The sequence below is a fragment of the Amphiura filiformis genome, chromosome 11 (assembly GCF_039555335.1).
Source record: "Amphiura filiformis chromosome 11, Afil_fr2py, whole genome shotgun sequence".
Taxonomy (NCBI): Eukaryota; Metazoa; Echinodermata; class Ophiuroidea; order Amphilepidida; family Amphiuridae; genus Amphiura; species Amphiura filiformis.
In genome coordinates, this window is record NC_092638.1 from 50,790,528 (window position 1) to 50,811,912 (window position 21,385).

Here is a 21,385-nt window from a genome sequence, read left to right on the forward strand (position 1 = left end):
GTATTTTTTTTACTTTATATCTGATATGTTTTTTTACATAATTCATGGTTATGTAAAAAATACCTATATGTTTTGGAGTTCTATACGTACATCGAAGTTGTGTAAAATTTTACACAATTTGTGTATTTTTTTCTGTGAGTGTACTTAGACAATTTACGCAGCACTTTCAAACTTTCATAACTTTATCCTAATTAGACAATTTTGCTAGCAATGTCAGATTTTATGTCTCGATTAAAACGAATTAGACAGTTTTGATATCATTGCAAGATTGTATATATATAAACAGAGCAAGAGTCTTACGCATCATACACTCGAACGTGGAAACATTCAAACATTACAAACTAGATCAAATTAATGATGCTTAATCGTTATTCTTAATATATCAATATACAGAGGAAAGAAGAATTACGCATCACATACTAGCACATTTAAACATGAATTTACAAATGGAAACATAACATGCATAGGCAGATATACCAGAGTAAAAACTCCAGACATACCTGCCTGAGCGGGGACTTGAACCCCAGACCTCTCACTTGTTGGGCGAGCGCTCTACCACTGAGCTACACAGTCTGAGGGTATATGGTGGTTGATCGAAGTAAAAGATGATACATTTTTGGGGCAAAAAATCGCTTTTTATACTTAATGCAAGGGGACACTTATGACGTCAACCAGCATTTTACGGGGAATGTTCGTACTTACCCAAGCTATCCATTGGTACCAAACCATTAGGGGTTTAATATATATTTTCAGAAATTGGTTGCCTGCCTTGGTAAAGCGTGTGATACGTTAATACATTTTATGTTCTCTTCCGCTTCGTAGCTGCATCCTACAAATGCATTTTTAAAACATTTCAAAAACACTACAAGTGTGTCATAACTTCATATGTGGACTATTCATTGTCTCATCGTGGCATACGAACAAAAAAATCAAGTTTTAATTACTTGAGGCTTACAAAATCAACTGAAAATGTAGGTGAAATTGCCCTTTCCTTTATAATGCTTTGATTTGACTTGATTAAGAAAACTGACAATAATACGCTTGACTGACGCTATTTCTCAACACTCACATACACGAGTTTTATTATTTTTTAAAACCCACAGTGAACCCACGAGGCTTTGGTGCTGACAGCACACCGTGTAATAGGTGTTCTGCTAATCAGGCAGGTCCTGGTAGAAACCCGCTAGGGGCTATTTAAATTATAAATACAAAAAAGCTCGTAAATAAACTTAAAAGATCAATAAAATGTATTTTTTCAACATATTATAAATTATTTCTAATGACGTGGACCACGTTGACAGGTGCAGACGTGCGCGGTGACATACCAGTGAAAAGCAACAAATTCTTACCCTTTCCTAACCTGACGTTTGAAGTTGACACAGATTGACGATGCGTGACATTTTAAAGATTTGCTTTTAGACAAAACACGTTTAGAATGGTATATTTTTTGTTATGATTGTTTGTTTGTTGGTATTTGTTTGTTTGCTCGTTTGGTATTTAGTTGATTGTTGGTTTCCTATTTCGCTCCATATCATTAAGAACATCACTTCGTTCCCGATAGTTTAAACATTGAAAATGTTTTAAACTGTACTCTTTCTTTAAAAAGCAAGAAGTGATCAAGATGTTTTAATGTTTCCATTGGAAAAATGTCCCTTTTACTGTCAAGTGGCAGATAAGAGTCAGAACGCCCAGAGGATAACAATAGCATTAGACAAAAAGTACAGTTGTTTGCTTGTTCTGAAAGTGAGGACAAAATGTTTTACTGTACAAAAGAATACCGACCATTAATTACAGAAAAAATGCAAATCTTCATTAAAGATGTTTGTTTATGGTCATTCTGGATTGTTATTTAACAATTCATCTTCTGAGTCATAAACTAATAACATATTGCCACCCCATACAAATTGCTATTGACATAAATGGTACTATTAGCTCGAATGAGATACTTAATGTAACGCTTGGTTAGACAAGCATAGACAGTGGAAGTATAATTAATTAAAGTGATCTGGTCACTTCAATCCACCAAAAAACGTTGACAACGTAAAGAAAGCAGCAAGTTTAAAAAGCCCCCACCTCGGCTCACTTTTTGAAACTTGGTCCCATTTGTAAAAGGTACTGATTTAAACTTTGTCATAATTATCAACTTAAAACATTTCCAGAAGTGTTATGTATCTTTAATGTGCCGATGCGATATTAAGTTGTTAGCATTCTGGAACGATCAGAAAGGTTATTATGTTGTTCTTGGCCAATATCCTATATATGTTTTGTTTTATAATAAGTAGGCATGTTAATGGCAATGATGCTATTGTTTAAACGTTAAAAACACCGATTTGCTGTTGATATTCAAAATGGGACCAAGTTTCAAAAAGTGAGCCGAGGTGGGGGCTTTTTAAACTTGCTGCTTTCTTTACGTTGTCAACGTTTTTTTGGTGGATTTTATTTCTTTTTATTAATGTAGCCAAGCAGCTTTAAGTTTGGAAAGTCATCGGGTTACGAAGTACTCCATAAAACGAATAAAACGAAACATAGATGTTTGAAATTATATGTTATCCTTGATTTATGACAGTAAATAATTTAATAAAACTTTATCAGCCGTTTATTTTTAAAACTTGCTGGTCACAGCTACCGCGTGACTGTAATGTTAATAGGGATACATATACATTTTAATAAACTTTATTCAAGGCAACTAAGAAAATGTAAATATGAACAACACATACCCAATGTTGACGATGCCAGCGAGACACAGAGTCAGTGCGATTTTCTTCAAATTGAAGCTGAGAAATGCGTGTATATGTAGCAAGGCTCATACTACGGAAGCGTCTAAGTGCCACGACTTAGCAAGATAATTATGTTTTAATGATTGTAGTTTTTGTAGCCCTGCGGGGCAATGTAGTTGGATATCCACATTTCGCGGTTGATAGTTCTTTTTAGCCCTGCGGGGCAATCTAGTTGGATTTCCCTATTAAGCGGCGGTTGTTGGCGGTCTTTCGCGGTTTGTAGTTTTAATTTCCCTCATTCTTCATGCCAACCATGATTGTGGTTTTGTAGCCCTGCGGGGCAATCTAGTTGGATATCCAAATTTCCGCTATGAAATACCGCGTGAAATGGAAGCAAAAATATTTGTTTATTACGAACAATAATTGACTGTAGGATTGGTGGCCCTTTTTGAATTAATGAGTTGTCAAGATATTACACCTGGGACTGTAAATAACATTTAGCATGGTTTTAGATACATTTTGTACCCAGCGAAAAATAACATCGAACAATAGAAGTCAAGTGTTTTAATGTTAGCTGTAAATATAGTCTCGCGGGAGCATCTGTTATTAGTCTTCTTTATCAGTCTTTTTTTTAAAAACTTGCTGGTCACGGCTACCGCGTGACTCTAATGATAGGTATTTTACACTTTCGCGCGATCTAGCAAAATGAATTTCGGTAATTTCATTGGTTGCTGGTTGTGTGTTATGAGACGATATAACCATTAATTTTGGACGTACATGGTACTTTGGAAACAACAATTTGTTTATAATGTGTTCCTTTTGTATCGAGGTCCTTGTTAATTTTTTCCCAAGAAAAAAAAAGAATTTAATCACGCATCTCATGCAGGTTGATGTATTACGTCGTTAAAGAAATCGATCAAAGATATTTTAAGGAATGTTTTGTATCAATGCTTGACATGTTTACCATAAGCCTAATCAGACGTTGAAAAGGTTTAACAAAGATGTATGTCCTGATTATTGTTGGTGAGACTGACTACATGATGTTCCAGGAAACGTCCCATTTACTGAAATCGTCAACCTGAATACAGTATTAAAACAACTTTACACAAAATGATAATAATAAATCAATATTTGTATAGCGCAATTTGCATCGCAGATGCTCCAAGGCGCTTTACAACTAAAAAAGGAAATGCACACACATAAAAATACAATATGAAATTTACCAAAACAACAGATTAAAATTACAAGATTGATGACACTGGATATTAAAAACTACATCTTAAAAGTAATCTAAAAACAATCAAAATATTGCAGCAATGATGTTTAAAAACAAATGCCAAACATGTATATAATCAGTATTAACATGATAAAAAGATACACTAAGAATTAAACAGATGTGTCTGGAGCATTGCTTTAAAGCTGTCCACAGAGGGGCTGATTTCAGAGATAAAGGAATATATTCAGGCGTCTTTTCGTGACGACAAAAATGGTCATGTCATTGGTTGGAGATTGTCAAAATAACGTCCTTTCTTCAAGGTCGACCGTCCAGAGATTTTAAAAACCAAAGGCAATAAAAATAGCCACTATCAAATGCGGCAGGAACTCTAACAATAAAAAAAAAAACCACTTACATATACACTTAACGTAAATCGCAAGCGATGATAGCTTACGGATAAACCAAGGAACGGAATAAATCGTGCTATATCACACATTACGTAACGTTGAACTTCATTGGTCAGCTAATCAACGACCAAACTTTAGATTACGGTAAAAATCGAACGGACAGAAACGCAATATTTCTTTCATAAACAATAATTTATAAAAGTCCAACCACAACTAAACAATTTTATAACATGTTGACATTTGTGACAGGGAGTGTCTTAGAATTCGTCTTACTTTATTTTATTTAAGAATAGTATGCAAGTACACCCCACGGGCATCCGACATGCGTTGAGCGCAATAACACCCAAACAGATACACATTTAAACACATTCATAAGTGGCCTCCCTTTTATACCCATACACACTGCACCATATGGTCAATGACCATTGCTCATTCTCAGCAAATTCGTACACAACCAGTCTTCCTCTGATGTAAACCAAGACAGAAAAAATATGTAATGTACTTTTTAAATTGCTTCAAAAAGTATCTTAATATGATGAACCATGACTTCCATATAAACTGAGTTACTCCTTCATCTAATTATACACGAAAATATACACAAAATATTACTGCTTCAGGTACCAGAGGAGGCTTAAAGGCATTCCTACAATGCACTATGATTGGGAAATTTGATCAATATAGCCTAATCTTAAAAGGTAAAGTCCCCATTACCACACACACAAAATGGTAATTTAAAAATTGCAGCCAACGAGCTAATATAGTTGAGACTTTTCAAATTAAATTTTCTATTCTTAATGTCCCACTGCATTAATTTTATTCATAAGTCTCAATGTTTTGAATGTTAAATAAAAGGATGAAAACACCAGATATTTGCACACAATCCCAATGCAAGGTATGGTCAACTGTGCCACATGTGTACAAAAGCCAGATATACCAAGGTCAGAAACCTCATTGCTTATGAGAAAGTCTTATACATCCTCTATTCAGGTAATTGAAAACCACTGTGCAAAATTGTACGAAAGTGTACACGAAACGCTACTTGCCTTCTGTCCAAGTATAATCATAACATCTTTATAATACACGCAATTGTCTCATTGTGATAAAAGAGAAACAATTGTGAATAAACTTAAATAATCTAAACTGGGCTCAAAAAGAATTTTTTTTCACATGGTAACATTATGATAATGAACCAAAATTACACACAGGATTACTTCAATACTCTACTCTATTACTTGTCAAGTTACCTTACTGGCACAACTGAAAAATGCACTGGCATGGAAGCGCTTGGTGTATCACATGTCATAACCTAGAAATTTCGGCAATATAGAGTTTAAAGCACGTGTAAAAGTCAAAACAAATAATATTCGTGAGATAGGCTAGTGTCGGGGCGCACGGAGGCGTATGAGTATATGAGACAGGAAAGTCCACACTACTGTCACAGTTGGTTTACACACATCAAATGGGCTGTGACATGTGGTCCAGGAAGCTGCTCCCTGTCAGTGAATTTTAGTATTTTATCAATTGGGCAACTGACTGGTTACTGTCATTGGTACCACAATTGTTTTCACTTACAAAAAAAACCACCCAAAAACCGAAAGAAAATCTCAAAAAGATAAAATAAAACACTACTGGAGTAAACATTTACACATTACACAACAAACGAGCGTAGTTTAAAACTACCGGGGAAAACATCACACATTTTTTAAATACCTTTTTTAATCTGCAGGTTGAAATCATAAATATATGAAGAAATATGATTTTTTTGTGTGTGTCGGAGAGACTCACTGTAAATTCCAATTCCAATTTGCAGCAAAAAAGTGTTTTTTTTTTTCATTTGAAGATATGGATTATAAATAAAATAAAAATAATATTTGGCATTTGACTTTTTTGACAGGAAACAAACATACTCTTTTTTTGGCCAGATCTCTATAAATTGTGTTTTGGTTGAACGCTTACACTGTGCGCGATCAGCTAGGTTTTAAGATAAATTGTTTTTTCGGATGCACTATTAACTTCATTGACCTATGTACCAAAATAATCGCCAGCGATTGAAGCGTGAATTATCACACCAGTACCAAGTATAACTACGGCGTCACGTACATGACGTATTTCATCTACATTTGGGAATCCCTTTTTCCAATCAACTGACTATATGAATTCATAAGAAATTTATATTACAATGGCAATGCTAATTAATTTTAAACCAGGTTAATCAAAAGTGTCTATGGGGTCCCATGATTTGATTCACCAGCAAGTTTCTCGGTATTTTTAACAGCATTGCTTTTTTATTTGACTTTAAAATAAAAGTAGATTAATTCCATTATGCTTGATCCCATGGCTAATTTACGTTCATCCCAAAGTGGGCTGCGTCAGGGAAATAGTAGTCTGAATTATATCTTTATTATGTGCAGCATATAAAACTTAGAAACAATGAACTATAATACTACAGTATGTCATTTATCTTTGTGGTAGAATTATATGGTGCGTTTTTATATGTGGCTGGACGCGGCGAATGAGCCGTAAACTCGGTAAACTTCATTTCGAGCTACAGGTGAAAATATATGCAAATCTCGTATTTTGGCGAAGTTGAGATTTTTGCAGATTTGAAATGTTTAAGCTTTCCTCTAAACACATACAAAGTTTTATTTTAAGGAAATAAGTGGAAATATGAAATAATCTACATTTTCTGAGGCCCATCTGATGAATGGTCATTTTGCTTCCCTAACTTTGAACACGTTTTTCTCGGTTTCGCGTTTCGATTCATGACAACCTATAACAAGCCATAACTTCGCTTCTGATTGTCATATGAAGTTCATTGAGGTGTCATTTTAATACCTGAAACATGCTCTTTGCAAATATGTAAAAAAGTAAAAATGACCAGAGGGGACTTTACGGCTTATTCGAGGTGTCCAGGCACATATATATAATATACAGCAGTGGATTTGGCTACCTTGTTTGGCCTAAAGTTATTAAAAATGGGTAAGCCAGAGTTGACTGCATGTATGAAGACCGTCAGAATGAGCAGTGATCATTGAGCACATGAGTTCACGGTGCGGTGTGTACGGGAATAAAAGGTAGACACCTTGTGAGAGGGGGTGAATGAATGGATGTTTGGGTATTATTGCGCTCCACGCATGTCGGGTGCCCGTGGAGTATACCGGCAGACTGTTCTCAAGCAATGTAATACGAATTTTAAGACACATCTCGTTAAAAGCGTTTAATTTTGATGACATTTTCATAAATTGTGAAAGTTATATATAGTGTTTCTCAATTTTCGATTGATATTCTGTATTTGTTTGCCGTTTATTGGAAACTACAAAATTTACATCGAAGTTGTTCGACTGATAAGTCATAATAATTTTTCATCTCATGTCAGCTAACTTTCTCTAAAGAAGTGCTCATATGTGTACATCCATATCAAATCAAACCAATGCACTTGTCGGCTGCTACATGTGTCTCATTTCACATAATAGCTAAGAATAAATACCAGACTCATCTCAAGTGGAGCCTGGTCACTTCAAATCATCCCAAAATCACTTGGTTTAGGAATACAGAGAAGAGAACATTCCTAAACCATGTGACTTGGGGATGATTTGAAGTGACCTCCACTTAAGATGAGTTTGTTATTTATTCCTAGCTATTATTTGAAATGTAGCAGCCGAAAAGTGCATCATTTTGATATGGTTGTACACATATTAAAAGCAATAGTTAATAATCTCGCCAGTGCAATCAGTCATCGACATTGTCTGGAGATTATACCAAATGAGAACATGATTTTTTTACAGAACAACATTTTCCTCTCATTCCATGGAAAGCAATTATATCCATTTATGCATGCTCTAGCGAGGACAGCTTAATACGTTTCATACATTGGCATTTCAATGAAATTTCGCCATATTCCCATTGGTGTTGCATATGTTTTACTGGTAATGATTGCGAGACCATTGAAATTATTAGGCAGAGGCGCTGTTCCAGCTGTTTCATATCACAGCAGCTAAAGGGAGTATCCCATCATGCATCTGCTTGCTCCATAGCAAATACATACAAAACATAAGTAAGAGCGGCTAAGATATTGAGAGCTATGGATAGTTTCACAATACTTTGGAGATCATATTTTTTCAAACAAAAGTCTTAACTCCCCTGATATAAGCGAGTAATTGAAAGTTGAAGTGAGGGATTTTGTGTACACTTTCTATGGCAAGTGCAGTTCTACTGTGGTACTGCAGAGCATGATGGGATACACCTATATGCTGCTGTGGTTTCATATGGTTAGAAACTACTCATGATATTATGTGGACGATCCGTTGGTACTGGTATTCCAATGGTTGAAAATGTTTTGTTTTGAATAATAAACTAACACCTACAAAACTAACATTCCCAGTAAAACTTTTCTGATTATGGAGAACGTGGAAATTCAATATAGCTACGAAAGTTGTATATTAATGGTAAACCTGGATTTGAAGTCCTTACATTACTCACACAAATGTGTAATTATTATAAGTCAGGACAAGATTAGGAAAAGTGAAAAACGTTTTAAATCAAATAAATGTTGTCAACATGTTATTGTAAAATATTTTTCTGCAAACGTTTACAAAAATGTTTCAACACACACACACACACACACACCCCCACACCGTTACAATGTTTGTGACACTTTTTAAAAATGTTTTTAAGAATGAAGAAGCTACCTTTTTTGTGTCTATTTTTTGCATTTTCTCAAAAACTAATAACACAGTGGTAACAAAAGTTATGTATATTATAGGGGCAAGGAATCCAATTACTACACTGGAATTTCAGTGACCCAAGACAAGCGGTTCGTTATTTATGATAAGAAATAAGGTACTGCTAGGATGTACCTCATTTCCTATCATATATACTGAACCGCTTGTCTTGAGTCACTGAAATTTCAGTGTAATAATTGGATTCCTTGCCCCAATAATATACATAACCTTTGTTACCAGTGTGTTATTATTTTTTGAGAAAAATGCAGAAATAGTCACAAATTTACCACAAGGGTGTAGTACCCCCTTAATCCACAATTCTTCGTGATTTAACAAAAATAAATTCAACACTTCATATGATTATCGCAGAATCGGTTTAAGCAATAACTGACTCATTTTGCTCTATCGGGTGAAAGTGTAAAATACCCAGTATTGCAATGACCTGGTCACTTTAATTATTTATATTTGCACTGCCTATGCTTGTCTAATCAAACGTTACATTTGTAACGGCATTTGTGTTATTAATGCCATGTAAATAGCAATGTTATTAGTTTATGACTAAGAAGATGAATTGTTAAATAACAATCAAGAATGACCCAAACAAACATTCTTTAATGGAGATCCACATATACGCTCTGTAGTAGCTCGCAGTGACAGGCTGCAACAGTAATAAATGAGCCATGGTGACCATAAAAACGAATTAAAACATCCGTCTCTCAACTCGCGATATTCATAATATCCAAACTAAAAATACTAGTTTCTGTATGATGTCCTGTCAACCAGACCAAAAATGCCGTACTGCGCAGGTCAGCAACCAATCACGTCGTAGCTTTGCTCTGACGTCAGACGCAAACTAGTCTTTTTAATTCGGTCTTCAATTTATACCCCCAGGGTAAAAGTGGTGGGTAAACAAGAATTGTTTAAATGATCGTAAGGGCCGAACCTACGATTAGCCCAAGTCATGTGAGTGCTTATTTTAGTGCAACGGGAAAAAAGGGATGGTACAACTAGAATTCCCAGAGAATAACAATTAATGTTAAAAAGATTGGCTCATAAGTAACTATAAGAGTTTAAACAAGATTTTGTCACAAATACCTTGAAATTTCGTCTGTGTGTTAACCATTATTGATGGGGAGGCTAAAGCCTACCAGGCGATACACATAAGGAAACTTTATTCTCGAACTCAATAGAGATCAAGGACTGGAATTTGCCCAAACTCTATAGCATCAGACCGGGAGTTAATAAGTCATCAGAAGTCGCTTTAACAACAACAACGTTATTTGGACTTCTGTTGGTTTTAGCCAAAATAACAAGGTATCTATACTTTGTGGTGAAAGCTTGTTTAACTTAAATACAAAAAATGTTAAAACGCCATGATGGACATAGCTACAATGTCCATCCGATTGTTAAATTGTTTTTTCTGCTTGCCGTTTAATCGAAAGTTTAAGACCTGCTTGACCAATGAGATACAACGTTACTTAATGTGTGATAAAGCACGATTTATTCCGTTCCTGGTTTTATCCGTGAGCTATCGTCGCTCGCGATTGACTTTAAGTGTAGGCGTTTTCTTTGCCTTAGGTTTTTAAAATCACTGGGCGATTGACTTTGGAGGAAGTACATTATTTTGGCTATCTCCAATGACAAGACCCACGCACTTGAGCAAAGTTTAGTGACAATATTTACCCTTTTGGTCGTCACGAAAAGACGTCTGAATATCTCGTGTTTAGTTGTTTTAATGCTCCGTCCAGTTTCAATTGACGATTAAAGTAAAATGGGACGTTTCTGGGAACATAGCAATCTAGTATCTAATGTGAAATCGACAGGATATTGAATGAACGTTCAACTTATAATTTGCCAAAAACTTCATTATTCAGTGATGTTGCAAAACTTTTGGTCAATGTGTGTACACATATAATTAAAATACATTTTACGAAAGTCGCACAACTTTATTCAAATTGTTCGAATGTTATGTCATAATTAGTTCTCATCTCATGTACTGCAGTAAGCAAACTTCCCCTTAAGAATAATTGCTCATATTGAGGGAAATAGTAAATAATCTCTCCAGTGCCATCAGTCATCGACATAGTCTGGAAATTATACCAAATGAGAATATGAATTTTTAACAGAACAACATTTTCCTCTCATTCCATGCAATGTATCAATTTATGCATGCTCTAGTGAGGACAGCTTGATACGTTTCATTAATCGGCTTATCAAAGGAATTTCGCCATCACATTCCCGCAGGTGTTACATAGTTTTACTGATAATGAGTACGTGGACATAAATATAAATATGAATAGGCCGATGCGTTGGTTAGAAACCTTTCATTCCCACCAAAGGTATTTTATTCGGATAACCAGGAAGTGGAAAAGTTACATTTACTACTAAAGTTGTTTTATTATGACAAACCAACAAATACACACTTACATTACCACTAAAGTTTTGTTATTGTGAAGTGAAATTTTACATCGCCACCCAAGTTTATGATAAACCATAAATATAAGATCTTAGGGTGGACAGCCAAATTGGATCACTGAGCTCAGCCAATCTTCGCTGCATAAACTCATTCTAGCGAAGGGGTTCCCGGCTTTTAGGAAAGCCCAAACCCATAGAAGCTTGTAGAAAACTGGCAGACACACCGCTTCTATACCACAGTTGACCAAAAATGGAATTTATTTCACGACCATGCTTGAATTGACAACCAATTGACACCTAATTGACACCCTAAAATTGTCTAAGTACACTCTATGAACTGCTATAAGATATCTATAAATTATGTTTAGGTAAAGCGCTCACACTGTCAGATAGGTATTAAGATAAATTTTGATTTTGGATGCACTACTAACTTCATTGACCTACCAAAATTGCTCGCCAGCGATTGAAGTATGAATATATCACGCTAGACTATATTCTCTTCAAGTATGACGTTATCCATTCACATTCGGGAGTAACTATTTCCACTCAACTGACTATATGAATTCATAAGAAATTTATATTACTCTAGCGTGATGGCAATACTAATTAATTTTAAACCAAGTTAATGAAAAGGGTCTATGGGGTGCCGTGATTTGATTTTCTTGTAAAGTTTATCGTTATTTTTTAACCGCATTGTTTTCATTTGCCTTTTAAAACGAAAGTAGATTAATTCGATTATGCAAGATCCCATGGCTAATCTACGTCCATCCCAAGGTGGGCTGTGTCAGGGAAAAAGTAGCCTAATGTGCAGCATATTAAACTAACAAACTGCAATGAAACAATGAAATATAATACTATTATAATTATAATAATAATTCTGTGATTAAAGACACAGTTTCTTTTATGTACGGTGTTATAGTAGTAGATTTGGTGAGCTTGTTTGGCTTAAGGTTAGCAACTATTTTAAACTGTTGCGATTTGGTAGTTCACAGCATCTTGCGAATGGTAGTGAGCATTGACGAAAATTGCATTCATCAATTCATAGCGAATGTGTAGAAGAATTCAAATATCACAGATATACTTTTGTAGGTCCTGTGGTTCTTGAGTTATTTTGTAAAGAGGGCTGAAACAACAACACTTTTTTAAACGTACATAACTCATTTACAACAATAAATCAAGCAGGTTTTCAAAGAAATATGATTTTGTAGAATGAACTTTTGCAAAACATCAAAGTATTATTTCTCAATAATAATGTATAGTGATTTTTTGGCTGCTTCAACCAATAATACCTCATGTACCCTTAAAGATAGTCAAGATCGGTAAGTTGACTTCACGTATCAATACCAAAAATGATGTCACAATTTTTGACTTACGGTTTTCCGAGAACGAGTAGTGCTCATTGAGGACGTAGTAACGCGTTTATGGCTATAAAAGGGAAACCCGTGCGAGTGTTTAAATGTTTAGGTCAACGTATGTTGGATGCTTGATTTAGGCATAAAATAGTACAAAAATGAACCCCATGTGTATAGAAATTTTTCTCGTGCTACGCGCGCTGATATCCAGGTAAGCTCGAGCCGAAACGATGCTCACTGCTCACTGGGCAATCATTTTTTTCTTTATCCCCTGCCCACAAAAAGTCTAGCCACGCTACTGTGTCATAAAAGAACAACCAGTAACCTATGAAATTGCCGAAGTGTACAATATCCATTTTTTGCAGAGACCTGATCACTTTAATTAATTATATTTGCACTGTCTAGTGTCTATGCTTGTCTAATCAAGCGTTGCATTAAGTATCACTCTAATGTTGCCATTTATGTAAATATTAATTTCCATGGGCCAGCAATATGTTATTAGTTTATGACTAAGAAGAGGAATCCAAAATGACCCAAACCAACATTTTTTAATAGAGATTCACATAGGCTCTGCAGTACGTAGCAGTGAAAGGCAATAAAAAATGAGATGGTGATGCTGCGCAGTGGCGTAGCCATTGATGGGAAGGAGGGGAGAAGGGATGAAGATCCTGGTTAGGGCGGTTCCTCCAAGAAATTATGGACTATCGGTACATCACAAGTCATTGGTACACGACGGTCTCCAGGGTCGTGTGTACCGACAGTTCAGGGGAATAACCATACTACATATTAACCAATTTGTCAAAACCCGCGATGTGCTTCTTCGCCTACTTCAGTCAGAATGTAGTAAATCTTGCTTACATGCTTTTACAAGTCCAATAATGTACTCACGTTTTATACGTTTAATCTTCCGATCGGAAAACTTCATTAATAATGCGATGAACCACAACACTCCTACTCTCATCTCCAGGGGGATCAGAAAACGGGGGGGGGGGCAACGTCATCAACCGCGATGAGGTATTCACATATTCATTATGTCATCTATACGACCAGTTACTGCAAAGCAAAGAACTGAACACGATGGAAATGAGAGTAGGAGTGGTGCTGGTACATCACATTGCTGACATGGCTGATGAAGTCTTCCGATCGGAAGATGGTACGTCTAATAGGTCTGTCACACTACACCGAATAGGTCTTCCGTACAAGAAACGGATGGCATTTTAGTAAATCCGTTATTGTTCGTCAATAATCGTTTTATGTTCTTTTTATGTCCTGCTATCATCCGCCAAATGCGTTTCGTGTTAGGTGATCTTCGTTAAGTCCGTCGGCAAGTTTGTGCATGCACAAAACTTGAAACGGAGTGTACCGAATACACATGTTCGGTATTTATCCGATGTGTGTTCGTATGGTGCTGCATATTGCCGGAGTTTGTTCGCTCTCCTTTCGTTCATGTTCGTTCTTTGTTCGTTGCACTCGGCCCGTGTTCGTTGCAAATACGTTCCTGTGAGGCCTTCACCACCGAATAGCATATTTTTGCATTCGGTGATGTACGTTGACCTAGACCGTCTTAGTGTCACACTACACCGGATCGGTATTCCGTATAAGAAACGGATGGTATTTTAGCAAATCCGTTAGTGTTCGTCAGTGTTCGTTTTATGTTCTTCATATGTCCTGTTATTATCCGCCAAATGCGTTTCGTGTTAGGTGATGTTTGTTTAGTCCGTCGACAATACGTTTCAAGTTTTGTGCATGCACAAAACTTGAAACGGAGTGTGCCGAATACACATGTTCGGAAGTTGTCCGATGTGTGTTCGTACTGTTCAGCTGTATAAATACCCTGGGTTTGTTCGTTATTCTTTCGTTTTTATACCGCGGGTGTTTGCAAGGTTTCGCAGGCGCTTGTGCCGGATGTAGGCCTATGGCGAACATGTGCATCGATCATGGGGGAGGGGACTTTCTGAAGGGTGTGTGACGCAATATCATATTTCCCCCAGTACTTTAGTGACTGACAAGTAGAAAAAAGGGGGAAAGGAGAGAAAAAGAAAAGAAAGTGAGAAAAATTGAAGAGAGAAGAGAAGAGAAAAAGTTAAATTGCACGTAATTTAGTAGTAGGCCTATGCATGTAGGCCTAAGTAGTATTGAGGGAGGGGCACTTTCTGAAGGGTAGAGGAGTAATAGAGGACGCAATATCAAATTCCTACCAGTTTTAGTGATTGACAAGAAAGAAAAAAGAAGAGAAAACATGGAAAAGGTTAAATTGTATACGTTATTGAGTAGGCCCAGGATAGTAGTACTAGTAAGCCTAAGTATAGGCCTGTGATTATTATAGACAGTGCTTAAATGTGGTTCCTTGGCCCAAAAGCCTGTGAAAATTATTGCCGGCCAGTCCATATGCAGGGCCCGTGATATTTTGTCACCAAAGTCAGTATTTAAGACGGACTTATAGGTCTATTCCTGACTTTAACATATCAATCCATGCATGCTTTACCTGAAATTACGAGTCTGAAGTCTTATATATCTAAGTGTCAGTGGATCAGTGTAACATTTTAAATTTTGCAAATTCAAATCGGGCCTTCTTTGTTTTTTTTTTAAGGCAATAATAGTGTAAAAATTATGCACTAAAAACAATTTTCCAAATTTTCCATTTTTAAAACTAAATTTATACACAAAAGGCCTAGGCCTAATAATGTAAATAGGCCCTACAGTCCCCATACAAATGGCTTCAATTGGACCTTCATTTTCAAAAATGGACAAGTCTTCCTTTTTGCTTCTGCTATGGACATCCACGTGTTATTTTTAAAACAATTGTTTATATTATACAATAATGGTGAAAACTTTTTAATGGCTTCAATTAGGCTTTCGTTTCACCAATTTGCGGCTGTTTCAAACTAAAATAGTACCCAATAATAGTGCTAAAATTGATCCAAAAATGACAAATGGCTTCAATTGGGCCTTCATTGTCCAAAGGTTTCTCACCTCTATTGCCCCCGGACGCTGGTTGCCCTGATATATCAGATTTGTAGCCCTTTTGTACTTATTAGCCAATATTTGACCATTTTCGTCAAAATTTAAATTTAAAAGTTGTCTTTCCCCACTTTGTTCACCCTCTGAAAAAGTGCTTGCTACGTCACTGGCTCTAAGGGGTCAAAACCCTCTCAAACACCCTCTCCTCCCCACTTTTCTGATAGGGTGGACGTCCCTGTTGGTGCCACATGCGACGGATTCGCCGGTCATTTGTCGGACGTTGAACGATTGAATATAAAACGCCTGCAGGATTATTAGCGGCCACAACGCATAGAGAGACGAACGGGAATCGGACCCCCAAATCCGGACATTTGTCGGACGTTGACCCCCAAATCCGGTCATTTGTCGGACGTTGAACGATCGAAAATAAGACGCCTGCAGGATTATTAGCGGCCACAACGCATAGAGAAACGAACGGGAATCGGACCCCCAAATCCGGTCATTTGTCGGACGTTGAACGATCGGATATAAGACGCCTGCAGGATTATTAGCGGCCACAACGCATAGAGCGACGAACGGGAATCGGACCCAAAATCCCACCGAATCTTCTGCCGGCCTGGTGATTTTTCCACCGAATAAAATATTTTTGTATTCGGTGATGTACGTTGATCCAGTCCGTCGTAGTGTGACAGACCTATAAAACGTAAGTAAAATTATTGGACGCACTTGCCCCGGTAAAGTCATTGTCAGTTTTTAGTCGGTACGGCATTGACGGGTTGATGGGGGGAGATAATCATGTTTGATTATGATTGGTGATATTATGTTTTTGTCAGTACATTCACAGGTTTGTGCCAAACTGTTCCGAAAACCTGGCTAAGCCATTGCTGTGATATCAGACATAGTACACCAAATATGGTGTCAATTGTTTTTGATCTGGACGCATGGGATAAGTAGATAAGTAAATTCCTTGTTGCTTGTAGACACAATCTCTCCAGGAAGTAGGGTCAGTCGCTGGTTTATTTTAATTTTGTTTTTGTTTTAATTACAGCCAAAACATACATAATTAGTTCAGGAATTAATTTAAATAAATTAATATCTACATAGATGTGAATTTGGATATTTTAATAATGCACCATTTCATACATGTTTGTAAAAATGGGTTAGAAATGAGGAGGGCTCTATAAAAACGTTTTGTGTTATAATTCTGGAATTTCCGAAGTTAGGGTAGGTATTCTTTTGTACAGTAAACATTTTTTCTTGCTTTTTCAGGCGGGGAAAGACAAGCAATCAACTGTCTTTTTGGCCTAATGCTATTATTGTCCTCTAGGCGTTCTAACTCTCATCTACCACTTGACAGCAACGGACCTTTTCCCAATAAAAACATCAAAATATTAAAACATTTTGATTACTTCTTGCTTTTATAGAAAGAGCACATTTTAAAACATTTAATATGTTTAAATTTCAATGAACTCAATGATGTGTAAAAAGATAGGGAGCGAAAAAAATAACAAGCAAAAACAAGCATAACAAAAAAAACTACACCATTAAACATGTTGGTTTTTTGTCTTTATCATTCAATATTAAAAAAATAATGGTATTATATTATGTGTTATGAATCAACGTGAACATAATTATAATGACCTGAAATTGTTTAAAACTTAAAGCAAAGAAGAAAAAATTCTTAAAATGTCAGGCACCTTCAATCTGTCAACTACTAACATCAGGTTTGTCACATTCCTTTAAGTAAAGGTTGGGATTTTTTTTTTGCTTTTCACATGTATGTCATCGCGCCCCATGTGCGCATCAGTCAATTTGGACCACGTTATCAGAATGTTAATATGTTGAAAAATACATTCATTGATCTTTGAGTTTATTCATGAGCATTCATTATATTTATAAAATAAATAGCTCCTAGCGGGCTTCTGCCAAGCAGAACACCTATTACACGGTGTGCTGTCAGCACCAAAAGCCTCGTGGGTTCAATGTGGGTTTTACAAAATAATAAGACGCGTGTATATTTGTGTTGAGATCTAGCGGCAGTCAAACGTATTAATGTCATGTTTTCTTAACCAAGTCAAGTATTTTCATGAAAAATGCAATTTTACCTAGATTTTTAGATGGTTTTGTAAGCCTCTAATTAAAAGTTGACTTGTTAGTGTATGTCAGGGTAGGACAAAGAATAATCCAATAATCTATCGCATGAGGTAACCACAATCACAATCTACATATCAGGAGTATTGACCCTAATTTTGGAAATTCCAGAAGAAGATTTTTTGTCATAATTTTGACACACTGAAATTACAACAGAAATAGTTTCTTCACATTTATAAACCGTGCGGAGAACTCATCATCACAAACCATAGCATACGAACATTACTTAATTATGATAATCAAGATCTAGAAAACGAGTACTTTGGTACCAGTATAATCCCAATCACCATTGTAACTTCCGGTTTTTTGAGAGCAGTTTCGGGACACTTTGACCTCTGACATATCGGGAAAATTGCTGTAATTATTATTAATTTATTTATTACTGTCATAATGTTATCATTAAAAATATTTAGATAAATAATTTATTCAATAATAATGTTTTTGGGGTTTGTTTTTATGCTTGTAAAACATTTTAGATTATATCTTGTATGCACAAAAAACAATTTTTCTGAATTTCCTCAATAGGTCAGAGGGCAAAGTGTCCCAAAACTGCAAAAACTGTCCCACAATGCATAGCAAACTTCCAATGCCGATTTAGCTTATAATTTAATCTACCAGGAAATGTTAAACAGTAATTACTATGGTGAACCATGACTTCCATTGCTACGACAATTATATACTTATGATAAACTTAAAGGGTCGGTTGCTGGTTTATTATTTGTTTTGTTTTGTTTTAATTACAGCCAAAACATACATAATTATTTTAATAAATTAATATCTACATAGGTGTGAATTGGGATGTTTCAAACATGCATCATTTCATACATGTTTGTAAAAACGGAAATGTAAAGGAGCACTCTAAAAAACGTTTTCTTGTTTTAATTAAGGATGTCAAAATTCTGAAGAAAAAAAAATTCTGGAATTTCCGAAATTAAGATAGGTAAACAGTTGTGTACAGTTAACATTATTTCCTGATTTTCAGTCGGTGAAAGACAGGCAAACAACTATCTCTTTGGTCTAATGCTATTGTAAACCTCTGGGCGTTCTGGCTCTCATCTGCCACTTGACAGTAATGGACATTTTCCCAATGAAAACATTAAAACATTTTGATCACTTCTTGCATTTATAGATAAAGCCCATTTTAAAACATTCCATATGTTTAAATTTCCATGAAAAAATATAGGGAGCGAAAAAGAAAACAACTAAACGAACAAACAAAAATAACAAGAAAAAACAAGCATAACAAAAAAAATGCACCATTCAAAACGTTGTTTTTTGTCTTTATCATTTAAGACCTTGGTATTAAAAAAAAACCAATGGTACATGTATTATGTTATGTGTTAAGAATCAATTGGTTAAAACTTAAAGCAAAGAAGAAAAATTTCTTAAAATGTCAGGCACCTTCAATCTGTCAGCTACTAACATCAGGTTTGTGACATTCCTTTAAGTAAGGGTTAGGATTTTTTGCTTTACACATGTATGTCATCGCGCCCCACGTGCGCATCAGTCAATTTGAACCACGTTATCAGAATTTTAATATGTTGAAAAATACATTCATTGATCTTTGAGTTTATTCATGAGCATTCATTTTATTTATAAAATAAATAGCTCCTAGCGGGCTTCTGCCAAGCAGAACACCTATTACACGGTGTGCTGTCAGCACCAAAAGCCTCGTGGGTTCACTGGGGGTTTTACAAAATAATAAGACCCGTGTATGCGTGTGTTGAGAACTAGCGTCAGTCAAGCGTATTATTGTCATGTTTTCTTAATCAAGTCAAGTCAAAGTATTTGCAAGAAAAAGGCAATTTTTGTATTTTACCTAAATTTTAAGATGGTTTGTAAAGCTTGCACCTAATTAAAAGTTGACTTGTTAGTGTATGCAGGGTAAGACAAAGAATGGTCCACAAATTAAACTATTTATTTGGTATAAAACTTTAATTTTGTAATGCCTCGAGATTTTGAAAGGTCATTTAAATATGTCCATGTCATATTATTATTAGACCCGTCTAGGAGTAATGTAAGGTCTTTGCGCCATGGCTTATGATAATTAAACAATTCCTTTGAGCAATGTAAGGCACCGCATTCAATTTGGTCCTATAGAACTATCGGTGTCCGGTTAGGTACCGATGACTCTTAACATCGCTCCCTCAAGATATAAAAAATTATATCAAGCATAATAATTAAGAGTTGCACAGTGTTATTATTTTTCATTTAAATTTGTTGCTGGGAACGTTAAGTTTCTAGGTATTGGTTTATCATTCAAAATAAAACATTTTCAACAATTAGTGTGAAATTTTCAAGTACCAGCACTAACGGATCGTCCACAGAATATCATAGGTGCTTTTATACATGAAACAGTGCATCTGCCTATAAATAATATATATGGTCTCGCAATAATTACCAGTAAAACTATGTAACACGGGGATATGACAAATTTTCCATTTATGTGCCAATTATATGAAACGAATTAAGCTGTCCTCGCTAGAGCATGCATAAATGGATATATTGCTTATCATAAAACGAGAGGAAAATGTTGGTCAGTTAAAATTCATGTTCTCATTTAGTATAATTTCCAGACAATGTCGATTGGCCAGAAAGCAGTAGATAGGTAATTAAATATTGCCCTTAATATGGGGAAAATATCATTGAAACGCTAATTAATGAAAATTATTAAGCAGTCCTCGCTAGAGTATCCATACCGTAATTGGATATGTTTATCATGGAATGAAAAGAAAATGTAATTCTGTTAAAAATTCATGTTCTCATTTGGTATAATTTCCAGACTATGTCGAAGACTGATGGTACTAGAGAGATTATTTACATATTGCTCTTAATATGTGATGCGATCAAGCAAAATCAGTCGGAACTCGGAAATATTGATTTTGAGATATAGCCAGACAAAGGCAATGTTTCCTTTTGTTTCCTAATGTTTTGGAAACTCTTTAACTTCTCATATCGTTGGAACTAGTTGTTTAATTTCAATGGGATTTTCTGCAAAATGCAGCTCTGTAAATGCTTTTTACTATCCTATAAAAAATTGAAAATTTAATATTTCCGAGTTCCGACTGATTTTGCTTGATCGCATCACATATGAGCAATCAATTCTGTAGGGAAATTAGCTTACATAAGATGATAATAAAGATTTACGAATTTCGTCAAATAAGGATTAGTTATAAATATGTGACCAGCTCCAACAAAACCGGAACAAGAGTTATAAGCTTTTAAAGATGACATTCCCATAAAAAAAATCAACTTTTAGAATTCTTTATTTAATGGTATTTGACCTTGAGACTGAGTGGATTTTCAAATCCTTGAAAGTACTTATTAAAAAGAGGCTTATTTAATCAATAACTGACAGTTGAACTATGACCATCCCTATTCAATCCTGTGTAAAGCAGGAAACTAATGAGCCCATTACTCGAATAGCCGTTTGACAAAAATATCA

General features: G+C 35.5%; 1 non-coding gene across 1 annotated transcript; it reads right to left on the reverse strand.

Moving 5' to 3' along the window:
* Positions 1–501: 501 nt before the first annotated feature.
* On the reverse strand, positions 502–573 carry Trnav-aac (transfer RNA valine (anticodon AAC)). The gene has a single exon. It is a non-coding gene; the product is annotated as a tRNA-Val (tRNA).
* Positions 574–21,385: the final 20,812 nt, after the last annotated feature.